The sequence below is a fragment of the Pongo pygmaeus genome, chromosome X, assembly GCF_028885625.2.
Source record: "Pongo pygmaeus isolate AG05252 chromosome X, NHGRI_mPonPyg2-v2.0_pri, whole genome shotgun sequence".
Lineage (NCBI taxonomy): Eukaryota > Metazoa > Chordata > Mammalia > Primates > Hominidae > Pongo > Pongo pygmaeus.
The window spans coordinates 59,002,447-59,022,050 of NC_072396.2; positions in this window are offsets into that span (position 1 = coordinate 59,002,447).

The window sequence follows — 19,604 nt, forward strand, 5'->3', positions numbered from 1 at the left end:
ATCCTGGCCAACTCCAGGCATTCTAATGGGAGAGACTTCTGGTTGACTTCAGGCATTCTAATTATAGAGACAACTGGGGGACTTCCAGCATTCTAAGGATAGAGGCACCTGGCCGAATTCAGGCATTTTAATGGGAGAGACTCCTAGCTGACTCCAGGCGTTCTAAGGTTAGAGATATCTGACTGACATCAGGCATTCTAATGGGAGCATCACCTGGTCAACCCCAGGCGTTCTAATGATAGAGACACCTGGGTGAACTCAGGCATTCTATGGATAGAGGCTCCTAGCTGACCCCAGGATTTCCAATGATAGACACATGGGTGACCTCAGGGATTCTAAAAATAGACTCCCAGCCTACCTCAGGCATTCTAATGGGAGAGACTCCTGTACAACCCCAGGCCTTCTAATGATAGAGATACATGGGCAACCCCAGACATTTTAAGCATAGAGACAGCTGGGCGACCTCAGGCATTCAAAGGGTAGAGACTCCTGGCTGACCCCAGGCATTCTAATAATAAAAACAACTGGGTAGCCTCAGAAATTTTAAAAATTAAGACTACTGGCTGACTCTAGGCATTCTAATAATAGAGACACCTGGGTGACCGCAAGCATTCTAAGGACAGAGGCATCTGGTACACCTCATTTATTCTAACAGTTGAGTCGCTTGGTCGATCCAGGCATTCTAATGATAGACACACTTGGGTGACCTCAGGCATTCTAAAAAGAGAGACTCCTGGTTGACCACAGGAATTCTAATGATAGACGCCTGGGCAGCCTTAGGCATTCTTAGGATAGAGGCTTCTGGCAAACCCCAGGCATTCTAATGATAGAAACACCTGGGTGACCTCAGGCATTCTATGGATAGAGGCTTCTGGCTGATCCTAGGCATTCTAATGATAGACACATGGGTGACCTCAGAAATTCTAAGGATAAAGACTCCTGGCTGACCCCAGCCATTCTAATAACAGAGACACCTTTTTGACTTCACCCTTTCTAAACACTCCTGGTTCATCCCAGGCATTGTAAAAATAGAGACAATTCTCCAACCTCAGGGATTCTAACAATAAAGTTTCCTGTGCCGACCCCAGGCATTCTAACAGGAAAGACTCCTGGCTGAACCCAGGCATTCTAAGGATAGAGACACCTGACTGACCTCAGGCATTCAAACAGCAGAGACGCCTGGCTGACCTTAGGCGTTCTAAGGATAGAGACATCTGGATGACCTCAGTCATTCTAATTACAGAGACAGCTGGGTGACCCCAGGCATTCTAAAAATACAGACGACTCCTGGTCAAACCCAGGCATTCTAATGATAGAGATACCTGTGTGATCCCAGACATTCTAAGGATAGAAACTTTTGGCCAACCCCATTCATTCTAATGATAGAGATAGCTAAGCGACCTCAGACATTCTAATGATTGAGAAATCTGTCTGACCTCATGCATTCTAAAAGTTGATTCTCCTGGGCGACTCCAAACATTCTAGCAATAGAAACACTTGTGTGACCTCAGGCATTCTAAGAAGAGAGACTCCTGGCCAACTCCAGGCATTCTAATAATAGACACCTGGTTGATCTCAGGCATTCTAAGGAGAGAGATTCCTGGCTGAACTCAGGCATTCTAATGATAAAGATAGCTGGCTGAGCTCAGGCATTCTGAGGACAGAGACTCCTGGCCGACTTCAGTCATTCTAATTGGAGAGACTACTGGCTGATATTAGGAATTATAAGGGGAGAGCCACCTGGGCGACCTCAGGCATTCTAATGAAAAGGACAACTGGCTACCTCATTTATTCTAACATCAGAGACTCCTGATTGACTTCAGGCATTCTGAAGAAAAAGACTCCTGGCTTACTTCAGGCATTGTAGTAGGAGAAACACCTGGTCGACCAAAAAAAGGAACAAGCTATCTGTGAATATATTTATGTTGTGTGGATTATTGGAACAAGTGTTTTCATTCACCAGATTGGAAACACATTTTTGTAGATTCTATGAAGAAATATTTCTGAGCCCACTGAGGTCCATAAAAAAATTGAATATCCAGCAATAAAATCTAGAAATAAGCTATCTGTGAAAATGATTTGTGAGTGTGGATTTATCCCACAAAATGGACTCTGTGTTTCTATAAATCAGGTTGGAAACACTCACTTTGTAGAATCTACAAAAGAACATTTCTGAGCCCATTGTGGCTACCAAGGAAAATCAAATATCCCATGTTAAAAAGTAGAAACAAGCAGTCTGCGAAAATGCATTAAGATTTATGGTTTCCTCTCACAGAATGGAACCTGTGTTTTTATTCACCAGGTTGGAAACACTCTTTTTGTAGAATATACAATGGGACATTCCTGATACTACTGAAACCTATAGTAAAAAACCTAATATCCTGTGATAAAAACTTGAACAAAGCTATATGTGAAAATGCTTCATGATTTATGAAATCATCTCACAGAATGGAACCCGTGTTCTGATTCACCATGTTGAAAACACTCTTCCCATGAAAGTACTAAGAGACATATCTGAGACCATAGGAGCCTCTAAAAACATCGAATAATCTGCAATAAAAATGAGAAACAAGCTATTTGTGAAAACGCTTTGTGATGTGTGGATTCATCTCAAGGAACGGAACCAGTTTTTTGATTAACAAGTTTGGAAACATTCTTTTTTTAGGACGTATGAAGTGACGTTTCTGAGCCCATTGATGCCCACAAGAGTAAATCTAATATCGTGCTATAAAAACTAAAAGAAAGCTATCTATGAAAATGCTTTGTGATGTGTGAATTCATCTTATAGAATGGAGCCTGTGTTTCAATTCACCAGGTTGGAAACACTCTTTTGGTAGAATCTATGAAGGGACATTTTGGAGCCCACTGAGGCCTATAGTAGAAAACGGAATAAACTGAGATAAAAAAAAATTGCAAAAAAAGATATCTGTAAAAATGCTTTAAGATGTGTCAATTTATCTCACAGAATGGAACCAGTGTTTTGATTTTCCAGGTTAGAAATATTCCTGTTGTGTAATCTACAAAGGGACATTTCTGAACCTTTGGATCCTGTGGTAAAAAATAGACTATCCTGCAATAAAAAATAGAAAAAAAAGCTATTTATAAAAACGCTTTGTGATGTGTGGCTTCATCTTAGAGAATGGAACCTGTGTTTTGATTCACGAGGTAGGAAACACTCTTTTTGTAGAAGCTATGAAGAGACATTTCTGAGCCCATTGACACCTCTAATAGAAAATGAAATATCCTGTGATACAAACTAGAAAAATATATCTGTGAGAATGTTTTGTGATGTGTGGATTCATCTCACAAAATGGAACTTGTGTTTTTCTTCACCAGGTTGGAAACATTCTTGTGGTAGAACCGACAAAGGGTGATTTTCAGCCCATTGAGGCCAACAAGAAAAAATTGAATATCTTGCTATTAAACTATAAACACACTCTCTGTGAAAATGCTTTATGGTGTGTATTCATCTAACAAAATGGATCTTTTGTGTTGATTCACCATGTACACAACACTATTTTGTAGAATTTACAAAAAGATAGATCAGAGCCCATGTAGTCAAAAAGGAAAATTGAATATCTCATGATAAATACTAGAAACAAGCAATATGTGAAAATGCTTTGTGATGTGTGGTTTCAACTTACAAAATGAAACATGCGATTTGATTCACGAAGTTCAAAACAATCTTTTTCAAGACTCTATGAGGGGACAATTACAGGCCCATTTAAGCCTGTAATAAAATATGAGTATCCCATGAAAAAACTAGAAACATCTATATGTGAGTACATTAAAGCCTACATTTAAAAAAAAAACCGAATATCCCATGATAAAAACTAGAAAGTAGCTATATGTGAAAATGACTTGTGATGTGTGGATTCATGTCACTAAGTTAAACCAGTGTTTTGATTTACCAGGTTTTAAACACTCTTTTTGTAGAATCTACAGAGGGACATTTATGAGCCAATTGAAAGCTATACTGAAAAACCAAATATCCCCCCAAAGAAAGGTGAAATACCCTATGTGTGAAAATGCTTTTTGATAGGTGGATTCACTTCACACAATGAAAACTGTGTTTTAGATTCACCCGGTTAGAAACAATCTATTGGGTGAAATTCACTCCCCGATATTTCCCATAGGTTCCTTTCTATTTTCCTTAAGTGTTGGCTGGTCTGAGAAATAAAGGGAAAGAGTACAAAAGAGAGAAATTTTAAAGCTGGGTGTCTGGGAGAGACCACACGGCGGCAGGTTCTGTGATGCCCCCTGAGCCATAAAACCAGCAAGTTTTTAATAGTGATTTTCAAATGGGAGGGAGTGTACGAATAGGATGTGGGTCACAGAGATCACATGCTTCACGAGGTAATAAGATATCACAAGGTAAATGGAGGCAGGGAGAGATCACAGGACCACAGGACCAGGGCAAAATTAAAATTGCTAATGAAGTTTTCGGCACTCATTGTCATTGATAACACCTTTTTTTTAAATTTTTTTTTTAATTTCTTTTTTTTTAAATGTTTATTTCTTTTTTAATTTTATTTTATTATTATTATTATTATACTTTAGGTTTTATGGTACATGTGCGCAATGAGCAGGTAAGTTACATATGTATACATGTGCCATCCTGGTGCGCTGCACCCACCAACTCGTCATCTAGCATTAGGTATATCTCCCAATGCTATCCCTCCCCCCTCCCCTCACCCCACAACAGTCCCCGAAGTGTGATGTTCCCCTTCCTGTGTCCATGTGTTCTCATTGTTCAATTCCCACCTATGGGTGAGAATATGCGGTGTTTGGTTTTCTGTTCTTGCGATAGTTTACTGAGAATGATGATTTCCAATTTCATCCATGTCCCTACAAAGGACATGAACTCATCATTTTTTATGGCTGCATAGTATTCCATGGTGTATATGTGCCACATTTTCTTAATCCAGTCTATCATTGTTGGACATTTGGGTTGGTTCCAAGTCTTTGCTATTGTGAATAATGCCGCAATAAACATACGTGTGCATGTGTCTTTATAGCAGCATGATTTATAGTCCTTTGGGTATATACCCAGTAATGGGATGGCTGGGTCAAAGGGAATTTCTACTTCTAGATCCCTGAGGAATTGCCACACTGACTTCCACAATGGTTGAACTAGTTTACAGTCCCACCAACAGTGTAAAAGTGTTCCTATTTCTCCACATCCTCTCCAGCACCTGTTGTTTCCTGACTTTTTAATGATTGCCATTCTAACTGGTGTGAGATGGTATCTCATTGTGGTTTTGATTTGCATTTCTCTGATGGCCAGGGATGGTGAGTATTTTCTCATGTGTTTTTTGGCTGCATAAATGTCTTCTTTTGAGAAGTGTCTGTTCATGTCCTTCGCCCACATTTTGGTGGGGTTGTTTGTATTTTTCTTGTAAATTTGTTGGAGTTCATTGTAGATTCTGGATATTAGCCCTTTGTCAGATGAGTAGGTTGCGAAAATTTTCTCCCATTTTCTAGGTTGCCTGTTCACTCTGATGGTAGTTTCTTTTGCTGTGCAGAAGCTCTTTAGTTTAATTAGATCCCATTTGTCAATTTTGGCTTTTGTTGTCATTGCTTTTGGTGTTTTAGACATGAAGTCCTTGCCCATGCCTATGTCCTGAATGGTAATGCCTAGGTTTTCTTCTAGGGTTTTTATGGTTTTAGGTCTAACATTTAAGTCTTTAATCCATCTTGAATTGATTTTTGTATAAGGTAAGGAAGAGATCCAGTTTCAGCTTTCTACATATGGCTAGCCAGTTTTCCCAGCACCATTTATTAAATAGGGAATCCTTTCCCCATTTCTTGTTTTTGTCAGGTTTGTCAAAGATCAGATAGTTGTAGATATGTGGCATTGTTTCTGAGGTCTCTGTTCTGTTCCATTGATCTATATCTCTGTTTTGGTACCAGTACCATGCTGTTTTGGTTACTGTAGCCTTGTAGTATAGTTTGAAGTCAGGTAGCGTGATGCCTCCAGCTTTGTTCTTTTGGCTTAGGATTGACTTGGCGATGCGGGCTCTTTTTTGTTTCCATATGAACTTTAAAGTAGTTTTTTCCAATTCTGTGAAGAAAATCATTGGTAGCTTGATGGGGATGGCATTGAATCTGTAAATTACCTTGGGAAGGATGGCCATTTTCACGATATTGATTCTTCCTACCCATGAACATGGAATGTTCTTCCATTTGTTTGTATCCTCTTTTATTTCCTTGAGCAGTGGTTTGTAGTTCTCCTTGAAGAGGTCCTTCACATCCCTTGTAAGTTGGATTCCTAGGTATTTTATTCTCTTTGAAGCAATTCTGAATGGGAGTTCACTCATGATTTGGCTCTGTGTTAGTCTGTTATTGGCGTATAAGAATGCTTGTGATTTTTGTACATTGATTTTGTATCCTGAGACTTTGCTGAAGTTGCTTATCAGCTTAAGGAGATTTTGGGCTGAGACAATGGAGTTTTCTAGATATACAATCATGTCGTCTGCAAACAGGGACAATTTGACCTCCTCTTTACCTAATTGAATTCCCTTGACTTCCTTCTCCTGCCTAATTGCCCTGGCCAGAACTTCCAACACTATGTTGAATAGAAGTGGTGAGAGAGGGCATCCCTGTCTTGTGCCAGTTTTCAAAGGGAATGCTTCCAGTTTTTGCCCATTCAGTATGATATTGGCTGTGGGTTTGTCATAGATAGCTCTTATTATTTTGAGATACGTCCCATCAATACCTAATTTATTGAGAGTTTTTAGCATGAAGGGTTGTTGAATTTTGTCAAAGGCCTTTTCTGCATCTATTGAGATAATCATGTGGTTTTTGACTTTGATTCTGTTTATATGCTGAATTACATTTATTGATTTGCGTATATTGAACGAGCCTTGCATCCCAGGGATGAAGCCCATTTGATCATGGTGGATAAGCTTTTTGATATGCTGCTGGATTCGGTTTGCCATTATTTTACTGAGGATTTTTGCATCAATGTTCATCAAGGATATTGGTCTAAAATTCTCTTTTTTTGTTGTGTCTCTGCCAGGCTTTGGTATCAGGATGATGCTGGCCTCATAAAATGAGTTAGGGAGGATTCCCTCTTTTTCTATTGATTGGAATAGTTTCAGAAGGAATGGTAAAAGCTCCTCCTTGTACCTCTGGTAGAATTCGGCTGTGAACCCATCTGGTCCTGGACTTTTTTTGGTTGGTAAGCTATTGATTATTGCCACAATTTCAGCTCCTGTTATTGGTCAATTCAGAGATTCAAATTCTTCCTGGTTTAGTCTTGGGAGGGTGTATGTGTTGAGGAATTTATCCATTTCTTCTACATTTTCTAGTTTGTTTGCGTAGAGGTGTTTGTAGTATTCTTTGATGGTAGTTTGTATTTCTGTGGGATCGGTGGTGATATCCCCTTTATCATTTTTTATTGCATCTATCTGATTATTCTCTCTTTTTTTCTTTATTAATCTTGCTAGCGGTCTATCAATTTTTTTGATCCTTTCAAAAAACCAGCTCCTGCATTCATTAATTTTTTGAAGAGTTTTTTGTGTCTCTATTTCCTTCAGTTCTGCTCTGATTTTAGTTATTTCTTGCCTTCTGCTAGCTTTTGAATGTGTTTGCTCTTGCTTTTCTAGCTCTTTTAATTGTGATGTTAGCGTGCCAATTTTAGATCTTTCCTGCTTTCTCTTGTGGGCATTTAGTGCTATAAATTTCCCTCTACACACTGCTTTGAATGCATCCCAGAGATTCTGGTATGTTGTGTCTTGGTTCTCGTTGGTTTCAAAGAACATCTTTATTTCTGCCTTCATTTCGTTATGTACCCAGTAGTCATTCAGGAGCAGGTTTGTCAGTTTCCATGTAGTTGAGCGGTTTTGAGTGAGAGTCTTAATCCTGAGTTCTAGCTTGTTTGCACTGTGATCTGAGAGATAGTTTGTTATAATTTCTGTTCTTTTACATTTATTGAGGAGAGCTTTACTTCCAATTATGTGGTCAATTTTGGAATAGGTGTGGTGTGGTGCTGAAAAAAATGTATATTCTCTTGATTTGGGGTGGAGAGTTCTGTAGATGTCTATTAGGTCCGCTTGGTGCAGAGCTGAGTTCAACTCCTGGGTATCCCTGTTGACTTTCTGTCTCGTTGATCTGTCTAATGTTGACAGTGGGGTGTTAAAATCTTCCATTATTAATGTGTGGGAGTCTAAGTCTCTGTGTAGGTCACTCAGGACTTGCTTTATGAATCTGGGTGCTCCTGTATTGGGTGCATATATATTTAGGATAGTTAGCTCTTCTTGTTGAATTGATTGCTTTATCATTATGTAATGGCCTTCTTTGTCTCTTTTCATCTTTGTTGGTTTAAAGTCTGTTTTATCAGAGACTAGGATTGCAACCCCTGCCTTTTTTTGTTTTCTATTTGCTTGGTAGATCTTCCTCCATCCTTTTATTTTGAGCCTATGTGTGTCTCTGCAGGTGAGATGGGTTTCCTGAATACAGCACACTGATGGGTCTTGACTCTTTATCCAATTTGCCAGTCTGTGTCTTTTAATTGGAGCATTTAGTCCATTTACATTTAAAGTTAATATTGTTATGTGTGAATTTGATCCTGTCATTATGATGTTAGCTGGTTATTTTGCTCATTAGTTGATGCAGTCTCTTCTTAGTCTCGATGGTCTTTACATTTTGGCATGATTTTGCAGTGGCTGGTACCGGTTGTGCCTTTCCATGTTTAGTGCTTCCTTCAGGAGCTCTTTTAGGGCAGGCCTGGTGGTGACAAAATCTCTCAGCATTTGCTTGTCTATAAAGTATTTTATTTCTCCTTCACTTATGAAGCTTATTTTGGCTGGATATGAAATTCTGGGATGAAAATTCTTTTCTTTAAGAATGTTGAATATCGGCCCCCACTCTCTTCTGGCTTGTAGGGTTTCTGCCGAGAGATCCGCTGTTAGTCTGATGGGCTTCCCTTTGATGGTAACCCGACCTTTCTCTCTGGCTGCCCTTAACATTTTTTCCTTCATTTCAACTTTGGTGAATCTGACTATTATGTGTCTTGGAGTTGCTCTTCTCACGGAGTATCTTTGTGGTGTTTTCTGTATTTCCTGAATCTGAATGTTGGCCTGCCTTGCTAGATTGGGGAAGTTCTCCTGGATAATATCCTGCAGAGTGTTTTCCAACTTGGTTCCATTCTCCCCGTCACTTTCAGGTACACCAATCAGAGGTAGATTTGGTCTTTTCACATAGTCCCACATTTCTTGGAGGCTTTGCTCGTTTCTTTTTATTCTTTTTTCTCTAAACTTCCCTTCTGACTTCGTTTCATTCATTTCATCTTCCAGGGCTGATACCATTTCTTCCGTTTGATTGCATCAGCTCCTGAGGCTTCTGCTTTCTTCACGTAGTTCTCGAGCCTTGGTTTTCAGCTCCATCAGCTCCTTTAAGCACTTCTCTGTATTGGTTATTCTAGTTATACATTCTTCTAAATTTTTTTCAAAGTTTTCAACTTCTTTGCCTTTGGTTTGAATATCCTCCTGTAGCTTGGAGTAATTTGATCGTCTGAAGCCTTCTTCTCTCAGCTCGTCAAAGTCATTCTCCATCCAGCTTTGTTCCGTTGCTGGTGAGGAACTGTGTTCCTTTGGAGGAGGAGAGGTACTCTGCTTTTTAGAGTTTCCAGTTTTTCTGCTCTGTTTTTTCCCCATCTTTGTGGTTTTATCTACTTTTGGTCTTTGATGATGGTGATGTACAGATGGGTTTTTGGTGTGGATGTCCTTTCTGTTAGTTTTCCTTCTAACAGACAGGACCCTCAGCTGCAGGTCTGTTGGAGTACCTGGCCAGCCATGTGAGGTGTCAGTCTGCCCCCGCTGGTGGGTGCCTCCCATTTAGGCTGCTCGGGGGTCAGGGTTCAGGGACCCACTTGAGGAGGCAGTCTGCCCGTTCTCAGATCTCCAGCTGCGTGCTGGGAGAACGACTGCTCTCCTCAAAGCTGTCAGACAGGGACATTTAAGTCTGCAGAGGTTACTGCTGTCTTTTTGTTTGTCTGTGCCTTGCCCCCAGAGGTGGATCCTACAGAGGCAGGCAGGCCTAGTTGAGCTGTGGTGGGTTCCACCCAGTTCAAGCTTCCCGGCTGCTTTGTTTACCTAAGCGAGCCTGGGCAATGGCGGGCACCCCCCCCAGCTTTGCTGCCGACTTGCTTTTTGATCTCAGACTGCTGTGCTAGCAATCAGCGAGACTCCATGCACGTAGGACCCTCTGAGCCAGGAGCGGGCTATGATCTCCTGGGGCACCGTTTCCTAAGCCCATCGGAAAAGCACAGTATTTGGGTGGGAGTGGCCCGATTTTCCAGGTGCCGTCTGTCACCCCTGGAAAGGGAACTCCCTGACCCCTTGAGCTTCCCGAGTTCTCGAGTGAGGCAATGCCTCGCCCCTGCTTCAGCTGGTGCATGGTGCACTCACCCACTGACCTGCACCCACTGTCTGGCACTCCCTAGTGAGATGAACACGGTACCTCAGATGGAAATGCAGAGATCACCCGTCTTCTGTGTCGCTCATGCTGGGAGCTGTATACCGGAGCTGTTCCTATTCGGCCATCTTGGCTCCTCCCATTGATAACGTCTTATCAGGAGACAGGGTTTGAGAGCAGACAACTGGCCTGGCAAAAATTTATTAGGCAGAGAAGTCCTTGTCCTAATAAGCCTGGGAGCACTACAGGAGACCAGGGCTTATTTCATCCCACTGCTGTGACCTTAAAAGACAGCCACCCCCAAAGCAGCCATTTTAGAGGCCTCCCCTCAGTGATGCATTCTCTTTCTCAGGGATGTTCCTTGCTGAGAAAAGAACTCAGCAATATTTCTCTTATTTTCTTTTGAAAGAAGAGAAATATGGTTTTGTTCTGCCCAGCTCACTGGCAGTCAGAGTTTAAGGTTACCTCTCTTGTTCCCTGAACATTGCTGTTATCCTGTTCTTTTTTCAAGGTGCCCAGATTTCATATTGTTCAAACATACACACTCTACAAACAATTTATACAGGTAACGCAATCATCACATGGTCCTGAGTCAACATACATCCTCCTCAGCTTACGAAGATGACAGAATTAAGAGTTTAGATTAAAGACAGGCATAGGAAATCACAAGGTTATTGACTGGGGAAGTGCTAAGTGTCCATGAAGTCTTCACAATTTATGTTCAGAGATTGCAGTAAAGACAGGCATAAGAAATTATAAAAGTATTAATTTGGGCAACTAATAAATGTCCATGAAATCATCACAATTTATGTTCTTCTGCCATGGCTTCAGCTGGTCCCTTAGTTCAGGGTCCCTGACTTCCCACAACAACACTCTTCTTGTGGAATCTAGAAAGGGACATTTCTGAGCCCACTGAAGCCTATAGTGAATAACCAAATATCCCATGATAAAAACTAGAAATAAGCTATATGTGAAAAACTTCATGATTTATAGATTCATTTCACAGAGATAAACTACTGTTTTTATTTACCAGGTTGAAAACCCTCTTTCTGTAGGATCTATGAAGGGACATTTCTGAGCCTGTTGAAACAGATAGTGAAAAACTGAAACAAGCTATCTGTGAAAATGCTTTGTGTTGTGTGGATTCATCTCACAAAATGGACTTGTATTTTGATTTACCAGATTGAAAACTGTCTTTTCGTAGTATCTATGAAAAGACATTTCTGATCCCATCAAGGCCTATAGTTTAAAACAGAATATTCCAACTAAAACCTAGAAAATAGCAGTGTGTGAAAATGATTTGTGATGTATTGATTCATCTGAATATAACGGAACATGTGTTTTAATTCCCCAGGTTGGAATCACCCTTTTTGTAGGACCTACGATGGGATATTTCTGAGCCCATTGAAGCCTATAGTGAAAAACCTAACGTCTTGTGATAAAAAGTAGAAACAAGGAATGTGTGAAAGGGCTTTTTGATATGTGAACTCGTCTTACAGGGTTAAACCTCAGTTTTGATTTACTAGTTATTAAACACTGTTTTTGTAGTATCTACAAAGGGACTTTTCTGACCCCATTGAAGCCTAAAGTGAAAAACTGAATGTCCCATGAGAAAAACCTGAAAGAATCTATGTGTGAAAATGCTTTGTGTTATGTCGATTCTCTCACAGAGTTAAACCTGTGTTTTCATTCAGCAGATTGGAAACACTATTTTTGTAGAATCTATGAGGTGACATTTCAGAGCCCAATGAATTTTATAGTGAAAAACCTAATATCCTGTGATAAAACAGAAACATGGTATACATGAAAATGCTTTTTGTGATGTGTGGTTTCATCTCACACGGTTAAGCATGTGTTTTGATTCACCAGATTGGAAATCCTCTCTTTGGAGAATTTACAAAGGGACATTTCTGAGCCTATTGAAGCCTTACTCAAACATCAAATATCCCATAATAAAACGTGGAAGCAAGCTATATTTGAAAATGTTTTGTGATATGTGAATGCAACTCACAGAAAGAAACCTGTATTTTGAATCACCAGGTTGGAAACAGTCTTGTTGTAGAATCAGCGAAGGGACATTTCTGAGCCAATTGACGATCATAAGATAAAATAGAATATCCAATGAGAAAAACTAGAAACAAACTGTCTGTGAAAATACTTCGTGATATGCGGATTTATCTCACAAAATTGAATCTCTGTTTTTATCCACCAGGTTGCAAACCTTTTTTTTTTTTTTTTGTAGAAAATATGAAGGGACATTTCTGAGCCCTTTGAAGCCTATGTTAAAAAACCAAATACCCTTATGTAAAAACCAGAAACAAGCCATATGTGAGAATGCTTTGTGATGTGTCAATTCATCTCACAGGGATAATATTCTATTTTAATTCACCAGGTTGGAAACACTATTTTTGTAGAATCTATGAGGGGACTTTTCTGAGCTTATTGAAGCCTACAGTAAAACGTCAAATATCCTGTCATGAAAACTAAAAAAAAAAAGCTATTGGTGAAAATGCGTTTTGATGTGTGGATTCGTTTCACAGAGTTAAAAACATATTTTGGCTCACCATGTTGTAAATACACTTTTTGTAGAATGTACAAAAAAAAAATTCTGAGCCATATGAAGCCTGTGTTAAAAAACTGAATATCCCACAATAAAAACTAGGAACAAGCTATGCATGAAAATGTTTTGAGATGTGTCAGTTCATGTTCCGGAATTGAAAAATTGTTTTCATTCACCACGTTGGAAACATTCTTTATATAGAATCTATGAAGGGACATTTCTGAGTTTATTGAATCCTACAGTGAAAAACCAGATATCCCACAATAAAAAGTACAAAGACGCATTCCATGAAAATGCTTTGTGATGTGTGGATTCGTCTCACATAATGGAACCTGTGTTTTGTTCCACCCGGTTGAAAACACTCTTTCTAAAATCTACGAGGGGACATTTCTGAGCCCATAGAAGCCGATAGTGAAAACCTACTATTCCTCGAAAAAAAACTAGAAACAAGCTCTCTGTAAAAGTTTTTTGGTGGTGTGTGGATTCATCTCACAGATTTAAACCTGTGTTTTGATTCATCAGGCTGGAAACACTCTTTTTAGAATCTATAAGGGACATTTCTGAGCCCATTGGAGGTTATAGTGAAAAACCGAATATCCCATGACAATAACGAGTAAAAAGCTACATGTGAAAAACCTTTGTGATATGTGGATTCCTGTCACAAAATGGAACCTGTGTTTTGATTCACCAGGAGGGACATACTCTTTTTGTAATATCACTGATGGGCCACTTCTTTTTTTTTTTTTCTTTTTTTCTTTTTATTATTATTATTATTATTATTATTATTATTATTATTATACTTTAGGCTCTATGGTACGTGTGCGCAACGTGCAGGTAAGTTACATATGTATACATGTGCCATGCTGGTGCGCTGCACCCACCAACTCGTCATCTAGCATCAGGTGTATCTCCCAATGCTATCTCTCCCCCTTCCCCCCACCCCACAACAGTCCCCGAAGTGTGATGTTCCCCTTCCTGTGTCCATGTGTTCTCATTGTTCAATTCCCACCTATGAGTGAGAATATGTGGTGTTTGTTTTTTTGTTCTTGCGATAGTTTACTGAGAATGATGATTTCCAATTTCATCAATGTCCCTACAAAGGACGTGAACTCATCATTTTTTATGGCTGCATAGAATTCCATGGTGCATATGTGCCACATTTTCTTAATCCAGTCTATCATTGTTGGACATTTGGGTTGGTTCCAAGTCTTTGCTATTGTGAATAATGCCACAATAAACATACGTGTGCATGTGTCTTTATAGCAGCATGATTTATAGTCCTTTGGGTATATACCCAGTAATGGGATGGCTGGGTCGAATGGAATTTCTAGTTCTAGATCCCTGAGGAATCGCCACACTGACTTCCACAAGGGTTGAACTAGTTTCCAGTCCCACCAACAGTGTAAAAGTGTTCCTATTTCTCCACATCCTCTCCAGCACCTGTTGTTTCCTGACTTTTTAATGAATGCCATTCTGACTGGTGTGAGATGGTATCTCATTGTGGTTTTGATTTGCATTTCTCTGATGGCCAGTGATGGTGAGCATTTTTTCATGTGTTTTTTGGCTGCATAAATGTCTTCTTTTGAGAAGTGTCTGTTCATGTCCTTCGCCCACTTTTTGATGGGGTTGTTTGTTTTTTTCTTGTAAATTTGTTGGAGTTCATTGTAGATTCTGGATATTAGCCCTTTGTCAGATGAGTAGGTTGTGAAAATTTTCTCCCATTTTCTAGGTTGCCTGTTCACTCTGATGGTAGTTTCCTTTGCTGTGCAGAAGCTCTTTAGTTTAATTAGATCCCATTTGTCAATTTTGGCTTTTGTTGCCATTGCTTTTGGTGTTTTAGACATGAAGTCCTTGCCCATGCCTATGTCCTGAATGGTATTGCCTAGGTTTTCTTCTAGGGTTTTTATGGTTTTAGGTCTAACATTTAAGTCTTTAATCCATCTTGAATTGATTTTTGTATAAGGTGTAAGGAAGGGATCCAGTTTCAGCTTTCTACATATGGCTAGCCAGTTTTCCCAGCACCATTTATTAAATAGGGAATCCTTTCCCCATTTCTTGTTTTTGTCAGGTTTGTCAAAGATCAGATAGTTGGAGATATGTGGCATTATTTCTGATGGCTCTGTTCTGTTCTATTGATCTATATCTCTGTTTTGGTATCAGTACCATGCTGTTTTGGTTACTGTAGCCTTGTAGTATAGTTTGAAGTCAGGTAGCGTGTTGCCTCCAGCTTTGTTCTTTTGGCTTAGGATTGACTTGGCGATGCGGGCTCTTTTTTGGTTCCATATGAACTTTAAAGTAGTTTTTTCCAATTCTGTGAAGAAAGTCATTGGTAACTTGATGGGGATGGCATTGAATCTGTAAGTTACCTTGGGAAGGATGGCCATTTTCATGACATTGATTCTTCAGCCGAAATAGCTCAGTTGGGAAAGCGTTAGAATGATGGGCCATTTCTAAGTCCATTGAAGCCTATAGTGTAAAGTGCAATATCCTGTGATAAAATCTAGAAAGAAGCTATCTATGAAAATTTTTGTGATGTGTGGATTCATCTCTCAGAGTGGAACCTTAGTTTTGTTTCATCAGATTGCAATCCCTCTTTTCCTAGAATCTACAAAAGGACATGTCTGAGCCCATTGAGGCCTATAATAAACAACCGAATATCCCATGATAACAACTAGAAACAAGCTATCTGTGACCTCAGACATTAAGGAGAGACTTCTGGCCAACCCCCGGCATTCTAATAATAGAGAATCCTGGCTAATCCCTTCCATCAAAATGATAGAGAGACCTGTGCGACTTCGGGCATTCTAATCATAGAAACACCTCAGTGACCTCAGGCAATCTGAGAATAGAGACACCTGCTCGAACCCAGGCATTCTAACAAGAGAGACTCATGAGAGACCCCAGACAATCTAATGGGAGAGACCCCTGGCTGATCCCAGGCATTCTAATGATAAAGACACCTGAGTGAGCTCAGGCCTTCTAAGGATGGAGACAGCTGGCTGATCCAAGGCATTCTAACAAGAGAGACTCCTGGCCAACACCAGGCTTTTTATTTATAGAGACTCCAGGTCTACCCCAGGCATTCCAATAATAGAAACATCTGTACAACTTTAGGCATTCTGAAATTAGAGACACCTGGCTGACATCAGGCATTTTAAGAGACATACTCCTGGCAGTCTCCAGGTATTCTAATGATAGAGACTCCTGGCTTACCCCATTTCTTCTAATTATAGAGACACTTAACCAACACCAGGCATTCTGATGGAAGGGAATCCTGGCCGGCCCCAGGCTTCCTAATGATAGATACTCCTGTCCCACCCCAGGCATTCTAATGAAAGACACCTGGGAGAACTCAGGCATTCTAAGAATAGTGACAACTGCTCTGACCCCTGGCATTGTAACGGGACAGACACCTAGCCAAACACAGGCATTCGAGTGATAGAATTTTCCAGCCTACCGGAGTCACTCTAATGACAGAGATTCCTGTGGGACCACATGCATTGTAAGAATAGAGACCCCTGGCTAACCCCAGGCATTCAAACTGGAAACGCTCATGGACAACCACACACATTCTAATGATAGAGAAACGTAGTTGACATCAGGCATTCTAAGGATAAAGACACCTGGCCGACCCCAGGCGTTGTAAAGGGAGAGACTCCTTGCCAACCCCAGGCATTGTACTGATAGAGACTCCTGGCTCACCCTAGTTATTCTAATAATAGAGAAACCTGTGGGACCTCAAGAATTCTAAGGATATATACACCTTGTTGACCCCAGGCATTCTAATGATAGTGACTTCTGGACAACCCAAGGAAATCTAAAGATAAAGACTCCTGGCCTATCCCAGGCATTCTAATGATAGAGACCCCTGTGGGATTTCAGTCATTCTAAAGATTGAGACACTGCTATAAAGACACATGCACACGTATGTTTATTGTGGCATTATTCACAATAGCAAAGACTTGGAACCAACCCAAATGTCCAACAATGATAGACTGGATTAAGAAAATGTGGCACATATACACCATGGAATACTATGCAGCCATAAAAAATGATGAGTTCACGTCCTTTGTAGGGACATGGATGAAATTGGAAATCATCATTCTCAGTAAACTATCGCAAGAACAAAAAACCAAACACCGCATATTCTCACTCATAGGTGGGAATTGAACAATGAGAACACATGGACACAGGAAGGGGAACATCACACTCTGGGGAATGTTGTGGGGTGGGGGGAGGGGGGAGGGATAGCACTGGGAGATATACCTAATGCTAGATGACGAGTTGGTGGGTGCAGCGCACCAGCATGGCACATGTATACATATGTAACTTACCTGCACATTGCGCACATGTACCATAAAACCTAAAGTATAATAATAATAATAATAATAATAATAATAATAATAAAAGAAGAAAAAAAATAAAAAAAAAATAAAAAAAAATAAAGATTGAGACACATGGGCGACCCCAGGCATTCTAACAGAACTCCTTGCTGACCACAGGCATTCTAATGATAAAGAAACCTGTGTGAAATCAGGCATTCTAACGATAGAGACACTTGGCCATCTCTAGGCATTCTAAATGGAGAGACTTTTGACCAACCCCAGGCATTCTAATCATAGAGACACCTGGGTGACATCAGACACTCTAAGGATAGAGACACTTGGCCTACCCCAGATATTCTAATGAGAGAGAGTGGTGGCCGACCAGGACATTCTAATTATAGAGGCTACTGACCTACCCCACGAATAGTAATGATAGAGACACCTGTGTTACCTAAGGCATTCTATGAATAAAAATACCTGGCCTACCCCAGGCATTCTAATGGGAGGGACTCCTGGCCAACCTCAGGCATTCTAACGGAAGAGACCCCTGGCCAAACCTAGGCAATCTAATGGTAGAGATTCCTGGCTGACACCAGGCATTCTAATGATAAAGACACCTGAGGGACTTCAGGCAATTAAAGGATAGACACCCCTGGCCACCCCAGGCATTCTAATGATAAAGGGATCTGGGAGACCTCAGACATTAAAATGTTAGACACAACTGTGCTGTCTCAGTCATTCTAATGATTGAGAGAGCTGGCTGGCCCTAGGCATTCTAATGGGAGAGACTCCCAGTTGACCCCAGGAAGTCTAATGATAAAGACTCCTGGTCTACCTGTGGCTTTCTATTGATAGAGACCTTGTGTGACCTCAGGCAATCTAACAAAAATACTCCTGGTTAACCCCATGCATTCTAATAACAGAGACACCTGGGTGACATAAGGCATTCAAAGAATAGAGACAGCTGACCCACCCCAGGCGTTCCAATGATAGAGACTCCTGGCTGACCCAAGGAATTCTAATGATTAAGACTCCTGGCCTAAGGCATTCTAAGGATAAAGACACATGTACGACCTCAGGAATTCTAAGGATAGAGACACTTGCATTACCCAGGCTTTCTAAAGAAAGAGACTGCTTTCTGACCCCAGGCATTCTAATAATAGAGACACCAGAACGACCTCATCATTCAAAGGATAGAGACACATGTACAACCCCAAGCATTCTAACAAGAGAGACTTGTGGCCGACTTCAGGCATTCTAATGATAGAGACTCCTGGCCTGGCCCAGACATTCTAATAATAAAAACACCAGTGTGACCTCAGACATTTTTAAGAGGAAGAAACTTGGCCAACCCCATGCATTCTAACCGGAGAGACTTCAGGCTGAAACCAGGTATTCTAATGATAGAAATTCATGGCCGAGCCATGGCATTCTGATGATGGAGGCTACTGTGCAACCTCAGGAACTCTAAGGATAGAGAAAGCTCATTTGCCCTAGGCATTCGAATGGGAGACACTACTGGCCAAACCCAGGCATTATAGTGATAGAGACACTTGGCCTAACCCAGACATTCTACCGGTAAAGACACCTATGCGACCTCAGACATTCTAAGGATAGAGACCCCTGGCCGACCCCAGGCATTCAAATGAAAGATTCTGCCTGCTGACCCCAGGCATTCTAACAGGAGAGACTCCTGGCCTACCCCAGGCATTCTAATTTTAGAGACACCTCTGAGACCTCAGGCATTCTAGGAATAGAGACATTTCACTGAACTCAGTCTTCCTAACAAGAGAGACTCCTGGCCACAACATGGCATTAAATGATAGAGACACCTGGGAGACTGCAAGCAATCTAAAAATAGAGACACGTGGCCGAACTGAGGAATTCTAACAAGAGAGACTTTTGGCAGACCCCTTGGGATTCTAACAGGAGAGGGTCCTGGCCAAACCCAGGATATCTAATAATAGAGACCCCTTGCTGACCCCAAGCATTCTAATGATAGAGATACCTGGGTGACCTCAGGCATTCTAAGGATAGAGACAAGTGGCTGGCACAAGGCATTCTAATGAGACTCCTGGTTGACCCTAGGCATTCTAATGAGAGAGACTCCTGGCCTACCCCAGGCATTCTAATGTTAGAGAAGCATCTGAAACCTCAGGCATTTTGAAAGTAGTGACACCTGGTGAGCCCACAGCATTCTAAGGATGGAGACACCTGGCCTAAACCAGAAATTTAAACAGGAGAGACTCCTGGACGACCCCAGACATTCTAATGTAGACACCTGGCTTACCCCAGGTAGA